At 36.4% G+C, this 19,755-nt stretch overlaps 1 protein-coding gene and 2 long non-coding RNA genes across 17 annotated transcripts in view; 1 reads left to right on the top strand and 2 right to left on the bottom strand.

The window, feature by feature from the left end:
* The window catches only part of RBMS3 (RNA binding motif single stranded interacting protein 3), a 1,291,910-nt gene that overhangs the window by 897,709 nt on the left and 374,446 nt on the right, over nt 1-19,755 (bottom strand). For 3 of the 15 annotated variants that reach the window (XM_072793067.1, XM_072793069.1, XM_072793066.1), the window contains exon 1: nt 19,464-19,527. The exons of 10 other annotated variants lie outside the window; for them this stretch is intronic. The gene's annotated coding sequence lies outside the window, so the exon portion shown is untranslated. Of the gene's footprint in view, nt 1-19,463; nt 19,528-19,755 lie in introns of those variants that run through there. 2 more of the 15 variants (XM_072793070.1, XM_072793071.1) reach the window with 2 other exon arrangements.
* LOC140614488 (uncharacterized) lies at nt 1,483-2,995 on the bottom strand. Its single transcript, XR_012015342.1, has 3 exons — nt 2,830-2,995; nt 2,177-2,256; nt 1,483-1,670 (listed from the first exon to the last, which is right to left on the bottom strand). It is a non-coding gene; the product is annotated as an uncharacterized lncRNA (long non-coding RNA).
* LOC140614150 (uncharacterized) overlaps nt 19,567-19,755 on the top strand; it is a 40,944-nt gene continuing 40,755 nt past the window's right edge. The window contains exon 1 of the long non-coding RNA XR_012015046.1: nt 19,567-19,633. This is a non-coding gene — a long non-coding RNA (uncharacterized lncRNA). The remainder of the gene's footprint in view (nt 19,634-19,755) is intronic.

Below are 19,755 nucleotides of genomic sequence, written 5' to 3'. Positions count from 1 at the left end.
TTTCAAAACCCCATTACCCATATTTGACTTTTTTTCAGGCTTTTAAAAACATAATCTGTCTAAATTGCTTAGAAAATCTTTATGATACACATTGCTAAAATGTAGATTTGGTTATAAAATGCCTGCCAGTCAAATCCATCTCCCATGATGAAGGAAGGCTCTCTCTTACTTACTGTGGAAAGCTTAAAATGAAGGTGTCATCCTTGTCCCTCAAAACCACTTTAATAATGGTCCCCTACTGTTACAGAACTCTACCATCTTATTGAAGTCAGCTGTTTTCCTGAGAGCTCCATTACCTGTGGGTGTTTTCATTCACACACATTATTAAACAACAACAAGCTAAAGCAAAATTCTCTAAATTAAACCAAAGCAAATCCTTCAATAAGTCAAAAAGAAGTATTGTGATTTAAAAATAAAAATAATTGTATCTCATTCTATTTTATAAGGTTTCTAAAAACTAACTTGCTACTAATTATATCTTGTGTTTGCTTAGAATGAATAATTAATATTAATAAACTATTGTCATATTTTTGCCTGATCTTATAAAACAAATAACATTAGCTTATCTATTAATGTTATGTTTACATCTATTCTTGACCCCAAAAGAATTCGATACATAATGTGTTTTTATTGAAAGTTAACTTAATAAAAAGTAAATTAATGAAATAAAGGAAAAGTTTTGTATTATTATTTGCTGAGCTTTCTTCTTATATTTTGTTCAATTCTGGGCAATATATGAAAATTAAAATTCCTGGCTCACTTGAGCTGTAGCAGAATCAAAAAGCAGTATGCTCAGCATAGGCTTAAAATATGCTATTTGTTTACCCTTCTCATTAATTTCTTAACTAACTCTCCCACAAACATCAAAAAGATTCATTTGAAAACTGTGACTTGACATATAATAAACCCAATTAAAAAACACTCACACACAGAGATACATACACACACATTTACACATTTGTGCAGCTCTTAATGGTGCCAATAAATCAACTCAAAACTATAAAAAAGTAATTAGGAACAAAGAAATGACCTGTCTTGATGTTGCTTTTTTTCTCAATATGATTCTAACTCGATTATACATGCATATCTAATTACTACATCTGATGACCTATGGTCATAGCTTGATTTCTGTATTACAAATGGCCTGACATTTAATTAGTTTGTGTGATTAAATTATGTAAATATCTACATGGTGACCAAATGATTAAAACTTTTTTTTACCTCTAGTTTCTCAGCAATGGAGTTAACTATATCTGCCCACATATACAGTATGTGAACAGACTCATACAAAAATCCTTCCAAGTGAAAGAAAACTACAGTTATTCAAATTAAGATTGAAAGATACATCATTGAGTACATCTTACAAGAGGTGCAGTGGAATAGTGTAGGACTTCAATCATTGCAAAAACTTCAAACCTAAATTATAATAACAAGGATAGTTATATATTTGCCATATATATATATATTTGAGTATGTGTTTATTATAAGAAATGACTAATTTATATACATTTTGATTAAATTTCAGTGATTGCCATCATGACATCAAGTTTATTTCTGGCTTTCGTGCATCCCAAGTCAACTATGGATTCTTCACAGCTTGTCACCTGAATTGCAACAGTTCTACTCTCAAAGCTCTGGTACAAGCATCAGTGAATTCAGGTGTTCTCAAACTGCAAAATGTGAATATGTTGTGAGTCCCAATGAGACCTGAAGAACAGTAAGGAGAAAATGACCCCCACCCCCATTTACATAATCAAGTTGAATGAAGCAGGGAACAATGGTTTTCTCTTAAAAGAGGTCTATATTAATATAGGACATCCTCTTGCCATCCTAGAAGCATGTTATATACATCTGTCTCATTCATCTTTACCCCATCCATATGAAGGTAGTGAGTACAGAAGCTCCTAATTATCCAGAGACAGTAATAAAAAACAAAAAAGTTACACTGAAATCTACTACCAATTCTGAAATCTCACTTAGCCAATGCATTCAATGAAAGCTCAACCAGAGATTTTTTATTTCCATAATAGATAAGAACAAAGTTAACTGATATTTGAATCTCAAACATTAAAACTACTTGTCTAGAGAAAGAAAACTTCACAAATTTGACTTTGATCCAATAGTAGGTTACTTCTTAAACTGCTAACTATATGACTGTCAGGATTAAATGATTTACCTTAAAAACAGTAAGTTACTTGATGAAACCTCCACATCCTCCAGAAGATAAAAGTACATGTAGACTGAATTTCTTTTCTCCTAATTTTATAGCAAAAGTGTTAGAATGCTTCAAATTGTCAGTTATCTGAAAACAATGGATGTAAGCAATCTAGAAACTAATGAATCTATAATCAGGGAAACTCATGGCTCTAAAGGAGAGAATGATGAAAATAAGGGGGGTATTAGTAAAAGCAGAGAAAAAAGCAAGCCAAAAACTTTGAAAAACAACAAATAAGAAGAGAGAAACAAGATATGATTCAATTAAAGGTTATAGAATTAGAAGGTGGAAATGATTAAAAATAATGGACTCAATGTGAACTCCATGAATTTAAAATGAAAGAAGCTTCAAGTCCAAAATGGAAGAATGAAGACCTACATATATCTCATGTCCCTCAGTAAATACATTGAGATAAAAGCATAAACATATAAGAAAAAACGAACTTATAAAAAATGGGAATCATCATCAGGCAAAAGATGTTAACAAACTTCAGAAAATTACAAAATACATGACACAGTGAAGTAGGGATAAGCTGATAACCCTTCTCTAGAAAAGGGTCAGAGAGTAAATATTTCAGTCTTGAAGGACCATACAGTCTGTCATAAATACTCAACTTTGCTGTTGTAGCACAAAACACCCATCAATCATATCTAAAAGGATGAATGCAGTTGTTTTCCAATAAAACTTCACCAAAACAGACAGGTGGCCCATGGCTATAGTTTGCCAACCCCTTCAATGAAAAACATTTCTGCAGTCACGGTATTAGCCACTCTGCTGATCAAAGATCCATAATTTCTGAGCTGAAAGATAAAAGAAAAACCAGAGTAAAATGTGAAAATAAAGGGAAGAAGATTTTACAAGGCCTCACTATGGAATAACAGTGCTAGTTACTCCTTCTTTAATCCTCAGTACACATAAAAGTAGACAACTCAACTCTAATCCCTAAGGAGAAAAAGGTGAAGGTTCTTCCTTAAAGAAACTGTGTGATTTCTATCAGTAGTGTTGATATCTTAAACAAAGCCCTCTTCTTCTGGCATTTGGATCGTGTTTATCCTGAATTCAAGTCTGACCTCTTATATACACTGTGCATCAATTCAGTTAGACTGCCTACACTGGAAAGATGCCCATTGTAAAACAGATGAAACTGTTCAATACTGAACAAAACCCACAACACCTACACTGTGTTGAATATGAAAAAGTAAGCAGCGATCATCAGATGTGCGAAAATCTAATTGAACAAATGAGAAAGACCAAATTGTCCCCAAAGTAAACAAATAATACAAGAAATTAAAATTAACTTTTTAAAAAATATACAGTATGCTCCTTAAAATTTAAGAAGACATTATACATTCAAGAAAACAAAACAAAACAAACAAAAAAAGAAAACAAAACAAAAATCAGGGACCATGAAAGAATTCTCCAAGATTAAAAAACAATTTTAAAAAAATTCAATAGAGTGGCTGAATGATAACTTCAAATAACTACATCAGAAAATAATTAAATAGGAGAAATAAGGGGGGAGGCATCTGCATGGCTCAGTCAGTTAAGCGTCTGACTCTTGATTTTGGTTCATGTTATGATCTCAGGGATGTGTAATCGAGCCCTATGTTCTCTCTCTTCGTCTTCCTCTGCCCTCTGCCCACTTCACCCCTGCTCACACATGAGCACTTTCTCTCTCTCTCTCAAGAAAAAAAAAAAAAAAAAAAAGGAGAAATAAGAGCTAACATTGGTAAATGCTACACATGCCAGGCATTATTATAAACAGGCTTCCTGTTATCAATTCACTTAATCCTCTACATTACTAAAAGCTAGCTTCTATTATTTTCAATTTACAGATAAGAAAACAATTACCTATTGTTTTATGATATATAAAAGGTACATATATATACCATATCCTCTTTATTCATTCATGAGTCAGTGGACATTTGGGCTATTTCCATAGTTTGGTTACTGTTAATAGTGGTACTGTAAACATTGGGGTGCATTTACCCCTTTGAATTTGTATTTTTGTATCCTTTGGGTAAATACCTAGTAGTGCAATTGCTGGATTGTAGGGAAATTCTATTTTTAAATTTTTGAGGAAACTCCATACCATTTTCCAGAGTGGCTGCACTGGTTTGCATTCCCACCAACAGTGCAAGACAGACTCTTAATTACAGAGAACAAACTGGGTTGATGGAGGGAGGTGGGTGGGAGATGGGCTAGATGGGTGAGGGATTAAGGAGGGCACCTGTTATGAGGAGCACTGGGTATTGTATATAAGTGATGAACCACTGGATTTTACTCCTAAAATCAATATTGACCCCTGCTTTTAACTATCATATTCAAAAGGTGAAATACATGAGATATGGACAAAATAATCAGGAGCCTAATATTATACCACCAGGAAGTTATTCAAGTAAGAATAGAAAAACAAAACATAAACAAGATGAAATTATCACAAAGAAAATGTCTTTGAAGTGTAAAAGAAAATGTATTTTTAGATTTAAATGATCTAAGAATTGCAAAGAGGATGATTAAAACAATGTCTTACGCTTTAAAAAGAACTCAAAATGGATGAAAGATCTAAATGTGAGACAAGATTCCATCAAAATCCTAGAGGAGAACACAGGCAACACCCTTTTTGAACTCGGCCACAGTAACTTCTTGCAAGATACATCCACGAAGGCAAAAGAAAAAAAAGCAAAAATGAACTATTGGGACTTCATCAAGATAAGAAGCTTTTGCACAGCAAAGGATACAGTCAACAAAACTAAAAGACAACCTACAGAATGGGAGAAGATATTTGCAAATGACGTATCAGATAAAGGGCTAGTTTCCAAGATCTATAAAGAACTTCTTAAACTCAACACCAAAGAAACAAACAATCCAACTTTGAAATGGGCAAAATACATGAACAGAAATCTCACAGAGGAAGACATAGACATGGCCAACATGCACATGAGAAAATGCTCTGCATCACTTGCCATCAGGGAAATACAAATCAAAACCACAATGAGACACCACCTCACACCAGTGAGAATGGGGAAAATTAACAAGGCAGGAAACCACAAATGTTGGAGAGGATGCGGAGAAAGGGGAACCCTCTTACACTGTTGGTGGGAATGTGAACTGGTGCAGCCACTCTGGAAAACTGTGTGGAGGTTCCTCAAAGAGTTAAAAATAGACCTGCCCTATGACCCAGCAATTGCACTGTTGGGGATTTACCCCAAAGATGCAGATGCAATGAAATACCAGGACACCTGCACCCCGATGTTTCTAGCAGCAATGTCCACAATAGCCAAACTGTGGAAGGAGCCTCGGTGTCCATCGAAAGATGAATGGATAAAGAAGATGTGGTCTATGTATACAATGGAATATTACTCAGCCATTAGAAACGACAAATACCCACCATTTGCTTCAACGTGGATGGACCTGGAGGATATTATGCTGAGTGAAATAAGTCAATCGGAGAAGGACAAACATTATATGTTCTCATTCATTTGGGGAATATAAATAATAGTGAAAGGGAATAGAAGGGAAGGGAGAAGAAATGGGTAGGAAATATCAGAAAGGGAGACAGAACATAAAGACTCCTAACTCTGGGAAACGAACTAGGGGTGGTGGAAGGGGAGGAGGGCGGGGGGTGGGGGTGAATGGGTGACGGGCACTGAGGGGGCACTTGACGGAATGAGCACTGGGTGTCATTCTGTAATGTTGGCAAATTGAACACCAATAAAAAATAAATTTATTACTAAAAAAAAAGAAATGACAAATACCCACCATTTGCTTCAACGTGGATGGAACTGGAGGGTATTATGCTGAGTGAAATGAGTCAATCGGAGAAGGACAAACATTATATGTTCTCATTCATTTGGGGAATATAAATAATAGTGAAAGGGAATAGAAGGGAAGGGAGAAGAAATGGGTAGGAAATATCAGAAAGGGAGACAGAACATAAAGACTCCTAACTCTGGGAAACGAACTAGGGGTGGTGGAAGGGGAGGAGGGCGGGGGGGGGTGGGGGGTGAATGGGTGACGGGCACTGAGGGGGGCACTTGACCGGATGAGCACTGGGTGTCATTCTGTATGTTGGCAAACTGAACACCAATAAAAAATAAATTTATTATAAAAAAATTCTCATTAACTTGAAACATCAAAGATAACAGGGAAATCCTAAAAATGTCTACTAAAAAAGAAATTCCAAGTTAAAGGCCTAACCCAGTAGGACAATTGAGGAAATTCTCAGGATGACAGCTATGCAAAAGGCTTAGAGAACGTATAGTCCTGGATAAAGAAGGAGGACACAATATTTTTGAAGCAATTATCTGGGGAGAATAGAGAAATTCAGTAATATAAAACATGATTAAGTTTCCAGATTAACTAAAGGCACATTCTTCTTTTTTTTTTTTTTTTTATAAACATCAACAAAAACCAAAGACAATTAGAAAATCTGGGGGAAAAAGAATGGAAAGGAAAAGAAAAAAATGTAAAAGTCATAAAGAAACATGATTTTTTAAAAAAAAAATTCAAACATATGGATTTTCCTGTAATTTTTCATGCTATTGACTTCTAGAAAAATGCATTGTCATTAGAGAATATACTCTGAATGACTGTTGTAATTTGATATTTGATGAGTCTTGCTGTTTGATCCATTTATGGTCACTTTTCATAAAAGTTCCATGTGTGCAGAGAATGATTACTGTGCATTTGTTGGATACAAATTATTTTTATATTCATTAGGTAAAAACTGATAATCATTACTTAAATTTCTACTGATTTCTGAAAGTAGTTAAAATCCCCCACTATGATTATAAATTTGTCTATATTTACTTTTTTGCCAAACATATTTAATATATTTTGGGGCCCTATAATATAGCTTCATTGCATGAGCATTACTCATTTCTCTGGGACTCCAAATAAAGGTATGACATATCTGATCATTCCTTTAATGCTCTTGTCCATAATTTTCTACCATTTAAGGATAGAAATCTATGCTTTAAAAAATTGTTTTACTTTTTCCGATCTATTTTTTTCATTCACTACTTTCCTACATCCTATCTAATGTAATGTACACACTGAATTATTTCAGTTATTGTGCTTTTCAGACCTCAAATTTTCATTTGGTACCTACTCAAATCTTCTATTTTATTTTCTACAGTTCCAATTTCCTGTTTTATTTATAACTTTGGCTTTTGTTCTTTGAGCATAGTAAGCAGTCTGAGCCTGACAGTCTCAAATATCTAAAGTCTTTGTGAATCTTTCCATTCTCTGCAGTTTCTGCTGGTTATTATTCATGGTGTCTTATTCCTTTGAGTGTCTCATTACCTTTGACTGTGTCTTGGACATTTTATTGTAAAAAATTATTCATAGGAATAATTTGAGGCATGAGATGATGACAAATCCCTCCAAACAGGTTCTATTTTGTTTTGCTTTGGCAAGGTGTTAAGTGTTCCACTAGTGGATCACTAGATAATGTAAAAACCAGGCTGCAAGTTTATTTCCAAAGTCTACTCATATCCTAGGGTATAGCTTTTGGGGTCTCTGCTTGAAGTGGAAGTGGCTTTACTGGTGTCTCTACATTTGCTGGGCCATGGGTATGTACTTTTGATCCCTCCTAACCCCATGAGGTTGCCAAAGTAGTTGAGTTTGACAGGTCATTTTTGGATTTAAACAAAATAAAACAAAACCCATTAGCCAAAGCAGCTTTATGTGCTAAGCTAATCTATCTGAGTTCTTGTCCTCTCCAAGATTTTGGTTTAGAACGTCCTCACTGTATCTTTAATTCGTTAATGCTTTTAAGAATTTTTTAAAAGATTTTATTTATTTATTCACGAGAGACATAGAGAGAGAGAGACAGAGAGGCAGAGACACAGGCAGAGGGAGAAGCAGGCTCCACGCAGGGAGCCCGATGTGGGACTTGATCCCGGGTCTCCAGGATCATGCCCTGGGCTGAAGTCGGCGCTAAACGGCTGAGCCACCCGGCTGCCCAAGAATTTTTTTTTTTCCCAAGAATTTTTAAATATATTTTATGTAACTATGTAACATGTTGGTTGTCCTAAGCAGTATGACAGGTCCAAATTGCTCTGACAACCTTTCCGTAGAGCTTAAAATATTGTGTTTCATTGCTTATATTTCTTGTTAACCAGTAACTCTCCCTGTATACAGACAACTGCTTTAATGTTCTATATCCATGTCTCAGAGGAAAAATGCACAGCGCAGTGCAAAGAATAAAAAGTCAAATTATTTTATTTTGCATTTTAACAGCCTTGATCAGGATAAATATGCATTAGTTTTGGTAGATGACACATTTAAGATCAAAACTATTCACTCACCATCTGGGCAAATGTCCCTCAAGTGAGCTGAAGAAGTGAGTCAATGGGAAATCTACAAAGTAAGATCTCAGTCAATGTGCCCCCAAGAAGACCCTGTTCCCTAAAACCTGAAAAACCTCCTCAGTGGCTTGGTCAAGTACCCAAATTTCAAGAAGAAGAAGGTAGTACAAAGAATTAGGAAAGTCATATAGGTTTATAACCAAGTAGAAACCAAGAAAGCAGTTAGATTATAGAGTCCCACCCCTAAACACAAAGTCTCACTCCTTGTGACAAAACAGTAAGAGTTAAAAGGTCCAGGTAATGAGTCTAGGCAACAGCCTGAAACAGTGTCCCAGGTTTGCCCCTTGGCAGTTAAATGATGCCCATACATCTTCATAATTTAAGGAGGCAGTGAAGGATTTTTGATAGGCCTAATCAAAAGCCCATAACCCCAAGTGGGTTGAAAACATATTAATTATTCCTTGCAACCCAGAGAGAAGAGAAAGTTATTGTCAGGGATCTGGACTTGTACAAGTCTTGCTAGAAGAAGAGTATAGAGCTAATGAGTGATCTGTAGGGACTGATGACCAAGTACCAGATAGGATAGTGTTCATCTCTGCCAAGACGAAAATGGACAGATGTCATCCTAAAATAAGGTTTACTCCTTCCTCTAGGTTTTCAACATATTAAGTGATCCCTTTTCATTGGGAAACATACTCAGTGGTCCTGTTAAGATAATAACCTTTTAAAATTGTAGTGAATTGTACGTAATAAAACATATCCTTGGCTTGTACGTTATCTTTGATCTCTCTCTCATTTCCACATTCCTGTGTTGTATTAGTCTCCAAAGGCTGCCATAACAAAGTGCCACAAGTTGAGTGGCTTAACCAACAGAATCTTATTGTCACCCAGTTCTGCAGGCTAGAAGCCCTAGATCAAGGTGCTGGCATGTACAGATAGTACTTCCAAGGGCTGGGAGGTGGAATCCCTGCCACGTCTCCTCCTAGCATCTAGGTTTGCCAGCAAATCCCTGGCATTCCTTGGCTTGTAGACTTAGCAGTCTGATCCCTGTTTTCATCTTCACGTGGCATTCACCCTGAGTCTCTTCACATAGTCTTCCCTCTGTGCAGGTCTATTTCTGTGTCCAAATTTCCCCTTTTCATAAGGGCACCAGTCAAATTGGATTAGGTTCCATCTTAATGACTTCATTTTAAATGATCTCTGTAAAGACCCTATTTCCAAATAGGGCCACATTCTGAAGTCCTGGGGGTTAGAACTTCAATGCATCTTTTTATAGGATACAATTCAACCCATAACATATACCATCACTCACTTTCACCCCAACCCTAATTAGCACCTCATCTCTGGTCCTCACATTAGAAGTGGGGGGAGTACATCAATTTGACACATTCTGTGATAATGAAAAAAGCAGAAAATTTATCTTTGAAGTTTTTATTTCTTTAAAGCCATACATGAAGAACCCAAGACAAGTGGCTATAATTCTTCTATGATACCCATTCTCTGACCCCTAATAAATATTTAAAAGTAAAAAAATGGGTAGATTTGGAGTCTCCATACTGTTAAGGTTGTCAAATACTCTATCTAATAGAATCAATTAACTATTCTACTCTCCCCACTCCAAAACACTTATTAAGCTATGGAAGATTGATACATTTCTTTTGATCATGATTCCCACTGCTATCTGTTTTGGTGGGGAAAAAATAAAAATATAGCATGAATAAGACTGAGTATATGGCTGAACTGTAGCAGAATGGTGTTAGCTATTAAAAATGGTGGTGAGGGTGTCTGGGTATCTTAGTTGGTTAAGTTTGGTTAAACATCTCCCTCCTGCTCAGGTCATGATCCCTGGACCCACTCCATGGGAAGCCTGCTCTCCCTCTCCCTCTGCCCGCTACTCCCCCTGCTTGTTCTCTCTCTCTGTCAATAAATAAATAAAACCTCTAACAATTAAAAAAATAGGCACCTGGGTGGCTCAGTGGTTGAGCATCTGCCTTTGGCTCAGGGCATGATCCCAGGATCCTGGGATCTAGTCCCACATCAAGCTCCCCACAGGGAGCCTGCTTCTCCCTCTGCCTATGTCTCTGCCTCTCTCTCTCTCTCTGTGTCTCTCATGAATAAGTAAATAAACAAATAATTTAAAAATAAATATGATGGAGGAGAAAAATGGGGAGAAAGAGAATTGGGGGAATTTAGTGTAATATTCACCAACAGGTTTCACTGGAATTAGAAAAGATGCTCATCCTTGAATACTTCCAGAAAAAAAGAGGCTTGGCTGAATTATTTTAGGCTAAACTCCCCTAGGTCAACAGCTGAATGCCCAGCATTTATATGAAGAGAAACTAAGTTTCAAAATGTTGCTTTACATCTATCAGTTTCAACTATAAGCAATGCAGTTGTGTTCCCCTTCAAAGGAAAGAATCCTGACTTATCTTTATATTTGGTAAGCCCTTTTCAGTGGTTATCACTTACTCTTGTACACAGTAGGGCTTTAATAAATCATTAAATAAATGCATACGGGCACATATACATTTTTTCATTTAAAATTATGACTCTTAGGCAGTTCCACACTCTTGTGCATTGAACTCCTTGATTAATTCTACTTTTGAGACTATTTATTTCCTCTCTTTCCCAATTCAGTTTTCATTGTGTCTTTTAATGAATGTGATTTTTTTATGAAGAGGAAAAATGAATATAGTACATTTTAGTATTTGAGAGCTGAAAATAACAAGAAACAAGTAAAAGAGGTGTTGTTTATAAATTTTTTAAAAAGATTTATTTATTTATTCATGATAGACACAGAGAAAGAGACAGAGAGGCAGAGACACAGGAGGAGGGAGAAGCAGGCTCCATGCCGGGAGCCCAACACGGGACTCGATCCGGGGACTACAGGATCGCGCCCTGGGCCAAAGGCAGGCGCTAAACCACTGACCCACCCAGGGATACCCAGAGGTGTTTTTTTTTTATGTGAAATTAAAACCATCCCTGGGGATCCCTGGGTGGCGCAGCGGTTTGGCGCCTGCCTTTGGCCCAGGGCGCGATCCTGGAGACCCGGGATCGAATCCCACGTCGGGCTCCCGGTGCATCGAGCCTGCTTCTCCCTCTGCCTGTGTCTCTGCCTCTCTCTCTCTCTCTCTCTCTCTCTCTCTCTCTCTCTCTCTCTGTGACTATCATAAATAAATAAAAAAGTAAAATAAAATAAAATAAAACCATACCTGTACACAGTGGGAAAAGTACATACCATTAAGCACTTCAGTTTTTTAAAAGTACAGGCCTAGATAAGGCATTTGCATTATTGAAGAACTGTACTTGTTTAGAAGCATATAGGCATATATGCATAAGCATATAGGCAAAACATAGTATCTGTTTTTTGTTTACAAATGTGAATTCACCAACAACTTATACTTCCTGAGCTTCTGAACCTATGTCTTTTTCATATAGCATCCCTGGTAACCCTGGTAAACTGCTTCCAAAGCAATAATCATTAGCCAATCTCCCAGGCTCCATGACATTTCAGTTCAGATGTTAGCCTACTACTACTGGTCCATGGGCCAAAACCAGCATTTGCTTGTATGAATGGAAAACAGCCACATGTTTCTCTTTATGGATTTTTCTAGGCTGCTTTTGGCCTAAAATGGCACCGTAGTTGAGACAGAGACCCTGTGACTGGCAAAACTGAAGTATTTACTACCTGGCCACTCACAAAAAAGGTTCATCAATAGTAACTTCTGATATAGACAATGGCTGATGTTCTGAACTGATTGGTTTTTTTTTTCTTTTAAAGTATCTTTAATGATTGCAACTCTTACATTTTAGGGGTACATTTTCAAAAACAGTAAAAAGTATGGTGAATCATATAGATAACAACTATAGATAGATAAAATCATTTTGACCAAACTTGCTTTATATTAAGGCAAAGTCAAGCTTCTTTGGGTTCACAGAACAGATGTCTCGGTGAAGTTATCATCAAAGGAGAGGCATATTGTATAGATCTGGAGTATGAGAGCCAAATGCTGGGGCAGCTCCTGGAATCAATATTTTTTTAAATTTAAAATTCAATTAATTAACATATAATTTATAATTGGTTTCAGAGGTAAAGTTCAGTGATTCATCAGTCTTACGTAACACCCAGTGCTCATCAAATCACCTGCCCTCCTTAATGCCTATCACCCAGTTATCCAATCCCCCCTGCTCTTCCCCTCCAGGGACACTCAGTTTCTTTCCTATGATTAAGAATCTCTTACAGTTAGTCTCCCTTTCTGATTTCATCTTATTTTTACACCTGAATTGATTCTTTTTTCTCTTTGTAGACAAGTCCAATCACTAAATTATTTTGCTTAAATGTTTGTTTTCACTTAACTATATATATGGACATGCAAAAAATCAGTTTTGAGGAAATCGTTCTGTTAGTGTGAAGTTACCCCTTCCTTGGATGAAGATTCTCTTAGCTGCCTTCTGAAACAAAGGAATACTTTCCTACCGAGGCAAAAGTACAACTTTATTAGAAGTCTCCAATTCCATTCAAAAGAATCCTTCTTAGAAACACTTATGCTCTTGATAGTTCTGTCTATGCTCTCCTTGCATTACTTTCCCCACTTCACGTGTAAAATCAGAGTTAGAATCTTATGCCTATGTTTTCCTCTTCCCCTTCTTTTAGCTTGCTCTTTATCACTTTCTACCTGTCAATACAGAACGTCCTCATTTTTCTTATAAAGTACTCTCATATATCCACTTCAGAATTCAAATTAATTTAGTCTCACAGTCCCTCGTTAACGAGTATGTCTTCCTCCTGCCTGTCATTCCTCCTACATGTTGACAGGAAAAGATTTGTTTTTACATTTCTTAAAACTATAAAAGTTAAAAAGCAATCCAGTCAACTATCCTTAATAATGCTTCATTTTAGTTTCCACATATAAGTTTGTGATGTGTTTGTCCACGGATCACTGCAAAACTGGTTGTCTTCTTTTTATGGAACTGTAACCAGTTGCATTAGTGGAGGATTTCAGACAGCTGCAATAAGATAGTTTCTTTCCTCTCCTAAATCTTGGTTTGGAAAATGATTTTTGTACGCATACTAAGAGAGAAGAAGTTGCTAGAATTTCCTTTCTCCACTCTCATTCCAGCAAAGATATATAGACTGCCCAAGGCCCATGTGTGAGGATACCCCTTGCTTGCGGAGGAGGGGGACATGCAGGGAGATGCAGCGAACAGTGCAGGGTAACAGCTCAGCTGAGGGCATGAGTCTAAGGAAAGTGGGATAAATGTCTCCTTGAACTTAGGGCAGAGAGCGTGGAAATGGCTGCAGACTCAGGGCTCAAGACTGGAGGGTGCAGCGTGAGAGGGACCTCGGGGCTCAACGGAGCAGCAGAGCTCAGGAAACAGGATGGGACTTCCAAGCTCCAAAGGACAAGAATTTTATGATAAATCTGGTAAACACCACTGATGAAACACCTGGCCCCTTCCCAACTCAAGAGGCCAGAAGACGTAAAATCGTGTATAGCCTGGAAGGGAACCTCCAAAATGGCTAAGACTGACTTTCCTACCAGATTGTCAGTGGGTGCCTTGGAGCAAAGTAAGTCTGATTTAGGAAAGACAAAAGAGGGAAATACTTGGAGCTAGAACTACTACTTGGTACACTATGAACCCCAAATGAGTTAAATTTCAAGGATAAATTGTATGAACAATGTAGTCATCTAATCTCATTTGGCAACAAAAACTACACAATCTAATAGATTTTTAGCTCAGCCATCCAGAGACTTAGATTCAAATATAGTACTCAATAAAAGTAATTACTTTTTTCAGATTTGTGGTGCTTCTTGTACTTAATCTCTTTGTTTCCATTACACATTTACTTGCTTTTTATCCTGAATTGCACTATTTTGTGGATTGTTTTGTTCAATTTATAATTTGCTTCAAATCCTGCTTAAAAGCTGAATGTGCACACTAAATAAGGGATTGATTCAAGTTCCTTAGTGTCACATTTCTTTAGAATTAATTTTGTTCTAACTAATCTAATCCCATTATAATATAGGAAAAAAAAAATGTTATTCCCCCAAGGTGTTTCATGTAGCTCTAGTTGAAATGCTTTCTCATTGCAATTATTTCATGTAGGAGAAATAAAGTTTGTTTTTAAACTAAAGTCACTTTTAAAAACCCAAATGGTTCCATTATGTACACTATCTAACCAAGATTACAAGAACATTGTAATTTATCAAATTTATTCATTTGTGTTCCTTGAAAGCATTTTTAATTTTGAAATATTTCTGGAAGTATATATAACAGAGCATGTATGAGACCTAACTAATAGCATTTTAGTATTTCTTCTTTCAGCTTTATTTTTTGTAAAGGAAAAAAAAAATCACAAATACAACTAAGGCTTTACCATACCAATCTTTTCCAATTATCCTATATGTGTGTGTGTGTGTGTGTGTGTGTGTGTGTGTATATATATATATATATAAAATTTCAATTCCTTAAAGTAGGCATTATACCCAAACTGGTGCATATTTTACTAATATATACATCTCTATCCTCTAATCACTTATGTCTCTATCCACAAAAATGTATAAAATTACCTAAACATGACATAAATGGCATCTTAATGGATATGGTGTCCATTAAAACTTGTTTTTCTAACAATTAAAATAATTTCTGAAGATAATCCATACATTATTTTAAGAAGTAGATCCTGTATAAAGCATTTTCTCAAGAGTTATGTGCTTTATATGTGTATATACATATTTTTTAAATCTCAGCTTATACCTTAGAAGTTATTATAAATTCCTATAACAAATTATACACAGAGATCCCTGTTCTATCACCATGAGGATCCTTTGTGTTGCCCTTTCATAAGCACACCCCCTCTCTCTATACTGATATTCTAATTTCTAAACCCTGGAACTATTCATCTGCTTTTCATCTCTATAACTTTATCATTTCAGGAATGTTATATAAATGCAATCATATGGTTTGTAACCATTGGATTGTTTTTTTTGTTTTTACTTTTTGTGGGTTGCCTGAACATTCTTTCATTCATTCATTCATTTACTCATCCATTCATAGTGTTGTTGTATGTATCACTTTGTACAGTTTCTTAGTGGTTTCTCTAGAATATACATACATACATACATGTATGCAAGCATGCATGCATATATGCATACATATATAAAATCATAATCTGGGATTCCTGGGTGGCGCAGCGGTTTAGCACCTGCCTTTGGCCCAGGGCACGATCCTGGAGACCCGGGATCGAATCCCATGTCGGGCTCCCGGTGCTTGGAGCTTGCTTTTCCCTCTGCCTATGTCTCTGCCTCTCTCTCTCTCTCTCTCTCTCTCTCTGTGACTATCATAAATAAATAAAAATTTAAAAAAATATAAAAAAATAAAATCATAATCTACTGGTATTGACATGTTTTTTAAAAGATTTATTTATTTATTTATTTATTTATTTATTTATTTATTTATTTATTTATTTTAGAGGGAGAACACATAAGCAGAGGAAGAGGCAGAGGGAGAGGGAGAAGGAGAGGATCTTCAAGCCAACTTCTTGCTGAGGGCAGAACCCAAGCAGAGCTGAATCTCAGGATGCTGAGATCAGGACCTGAGCCAAAATCAAGAGTCAGACTTAACCAACTGAAACACCCAGGACCCCCTGTCATTCTTGAAGGGTAGGTCTCCTAGTTTAAAATCCTTTGAATTTTCCTTCATTTAGAATGTATCCATCTCCTCTTCTTCCCAAAGGATAGTTTCACTGGCTATAGAATTTGCAGTAGACAGTTCATTACTTTCAGCACTTGAAAAATGCAGTCGTGTCCTTCTGGTCTCCATGGTTTCAAATGAGAACCCTGCTGTCATCTGAACTGTTCTATTCTTACAGGTAATATGTTGTTTCTCTCCTACTGCTCTCAAGATTTTCTTTGTATTTAGAAGTTTCATAATTATGTGTCTTGGTATGAATTTCTTCAAGTTCATTTACCCTGCTGGGTTTATACAACTTCTTGAATCTATATGCTTCTGTGCAAATCTGGAAAGTTTTTAGCCCTCATTTCTTCAAATACTCTTTCAGCATCAGCCTCTTTCTCCTCTCCTACTAGAACATCACCATAAAGGTTAAATCTGTTTTTAATTACCCTACAGTTTCCTGAGATTCTGTTCATTTTTTCCCAGTCCATTTCTCTCTATTGTTCAGAGTGAGTAAATTTTATCATTTGTCCTCATGGTCACTCACTCATTCATCATCTCCTCTCTGTTCATGAGCCCATGTTTTGAGTTTTTAATCTGTTATCCTATTTTTCAGCTCTTATTTTCCAGTCGGTTAATTATTTTTTTAACAACTTCCATTTCTAGATGGGTTTTTTTTTTTAAGATTTTATTTCTTTATTCATGAGAGACACAGAGAGAGAGAGAGAGGCAGAGACACAGGCAGAGGGAGAAGCAGTTTCCATGCAGGGAGCCTGATGTAGGACTCGATCCCAGGTCTCCAGGATCACACCCCAGGCTGCAGGCATCACTAAACCACTGCGCCACCAGGGCTGCCCTAGATGGGATTCTTCTATAGTTGTTTTTTTTCCCCTGTTTTTCTATTATTTGTTTCCCGGATATTTGTTTTTTTTTTAATAATAAATTTATTTTTATTGGTGTTCAATTTGCCGACATACAGAATAACACCCAGTGCTCATCCCATCAAGTGCCCCCTCCCCAGTGCCCATCACCCATTCACCCCCCACCCCCCACCCTCCTCCCCTTCCACCACCCCTAGTTTGTTGCCCAGTGTTAGGAGTCTTCATGTTCTGTCTACCTTTCTGATATTTCCTACCCGTTTCTTCTCCCTTCCCTTCTATTCCCTTTCACTATTATTTATATTCCCTAAATGAATGAGACCATATAATGTTTGTCCTTCTCCGATTGACTTATTTCACTCAGCATAACACCCTCCAGTTCCATCCACATTGAAGCAAATGGTGGGTATTTGTCATTTCTAATGGCTGAGTAATATTCCATTGTATACATAAACCACATCTTCTTTATCCATTCATCTTTCGATGGACACCGTGTTTCCTGGATATTTGTAATTCCTGGTTGAAGCATTTTTGTCATGGCTGCTTTCAAATCCTTGCTAGATAAATCCAACACCTAATTCATATTGGTATTACATGAATTGATTGTCTTTTCTCATTCATGTTGAAATTACTAGATGCCAGATTATTTTCTATTATACCTTGAATATTTTGGCATTAATGTAGACAGGCTCTTAAGTCCTATTTAATTTAATTAATTATTATTATTATTTTTTTTTGGTACGCTTAGCACACAGGTCCAGGACTATTTTTGTGGACTGTGAATCCAATGACAATATCATTTTCTGAGGCTCTTTAATTCTCTTTTAGTCTGATTGGATACTGTTGGGGCTCTCAGTGATCCCTGATGATTCAGCCTGAGGTGCAAAAGGTGCCTCCTCAGGCCAGAAATCCTAGAGGTGGTGAAAGAGAGAAACAAAACCTATCCCAGGCTGCACATCCCTGATGTCAGCTGGCATCAGTGTCAACTGTCTGTCCAACGTCTCTAAGCACAAGGAGGAATTTTCTAGCTTTGACAGGACTAAGAATGATTCCCAAGGTACATACTTGTAACAGGTATCCCCCAGCAGTGAAACCTGGCTGCCCAGTTACTTTAGGTTGGGAAAGGCATTTTCCAGCTCATGGAGAAGAAGAATCCTGGACTGGGCACTTGTTGTCATGGCTAGCTTGGGGAAGAGAAAACATAAAACCTGGGGTGTCTTCTGTTATTGAGTGAATGGCCATAAGATGTCCCACTGCTATATTATTCTTCTAGCCCTATAGTTCCTAACCAGTTTGTTTTCTTTCTACTTTTCAGACTCTCCTTTGGCTGTCTCTTGTATTATTTCCAGAGTTTACAGTTATATTTCATGAGGAATAGGAGCCATATTATCGAAATGAGAAGTCAGGTTTGCTTTTTACACTGTAAAAGCTAATCTCCTAATCATATTCCATCAAGGGAAGTTTTGAGAATTTTATTTTTTAAATGGTAACTACTTCATAATGATATGATAAAGGCTGAAATTTATAAAATATTTCTTACTAAAACATTATTTCAAAACAGGTATTATCATAATTTCCTAGATGAAATCAATGAAAAACTTTTTAATATCTGGAGGCCATTGTGTTAACAATGCTTTTTTTCTTAAAGATTTTATTTATTTATTTATTTATTTATTTATTTATTTATTTATTTATTTATGAGAGACACAGAGAGAGAGAGAGAGAGAGAGAGAGGCAGAGACACACAGGCAGAGAGAGAAGCAGGCTCCATGCAAGGAGCCCAATGTGGAACTCAATTCTGGAACTCCAGGATCATGACCTAGGCCAAAGGCAGGCACTCAACGGCTGAGCCACCCAGGTGTCCCAACAATACCTTTTATGTAATAACTATATGAGCCAACTGGGTTCATTGCAGCCTAAGGTACTAGAGCTTTTCATTGTGTGTACAATCATTTTTCATAACAAATAATTAAAAGGAAAACCTCTACTAAATTTACATAATATATTGCTAGTATGATATCAACTTCATAAAAAGATTAGCTACTCAGTCTCAGGACTATAGAAAAGCATGGAAAAGCTTTACAACTTTCCTGTATATCTAAAACTATTTTCTTAAAAAGATTTTATTTATTTATTAGAGAGAGAGAGCATACAGCAGGGCAAGCAACAGATAAAGAGGGAGAAACAGGCTCCCTGATGAGCAGGGAGCCAGATTTGGGGCTTGATCACAGGACCCCAGGATTATGACCAAGTAGAAGGCAGACACTTAACTGATTGAGCTACAAAGGCATCATTAAAACTATTTAAGTAAAAGATTTTTTTTTTAAATATCCCTTTGGCTATAAGAATAAACCTGAATGATTTGGGAGTAGCAGTTACCTATTCCTTTGGTTAGAGTCAACAGAAGGATTCATCCTACTGTAGAACTGTTTTTCAATTAGAATTGAGAACTCAAGTTTGATGCTTTTGTTATTGTTGTTAAGGAAACAAAGACCATTTACCTGCATTCAGACCATTTACCTGCATTCATTCATCTTTTGAAGATATGGGTAATGTTAAAAATTGACTTTGTTTATTTTTTTAGCACTAAGGCAGAAAAAAAAATCATGTGAGGAATCCTGAATTTTAAAAAGTTAATTGTGATTTGAATAGTTTTGTAATAGAGATGACT

Source organism: Canis lupus, chromosome 22 (assembly GCF_048164855.1).
Source record: "Canis lupus baileyi chromosome 22, mCanLup2.hap1, whole genome shotgun sequence".
NCBI classification, from domain to species: domain Eukaryota; kingdom Metazoa; phylum Chordata; class Mammalia; order Carnivora; family Canidae; genus Canis; species Canis lupus.
Note: the sequence above shows the minus strand (reverse complement) of the source record. Positions and strands in the feature narration are given on the sequence as shown.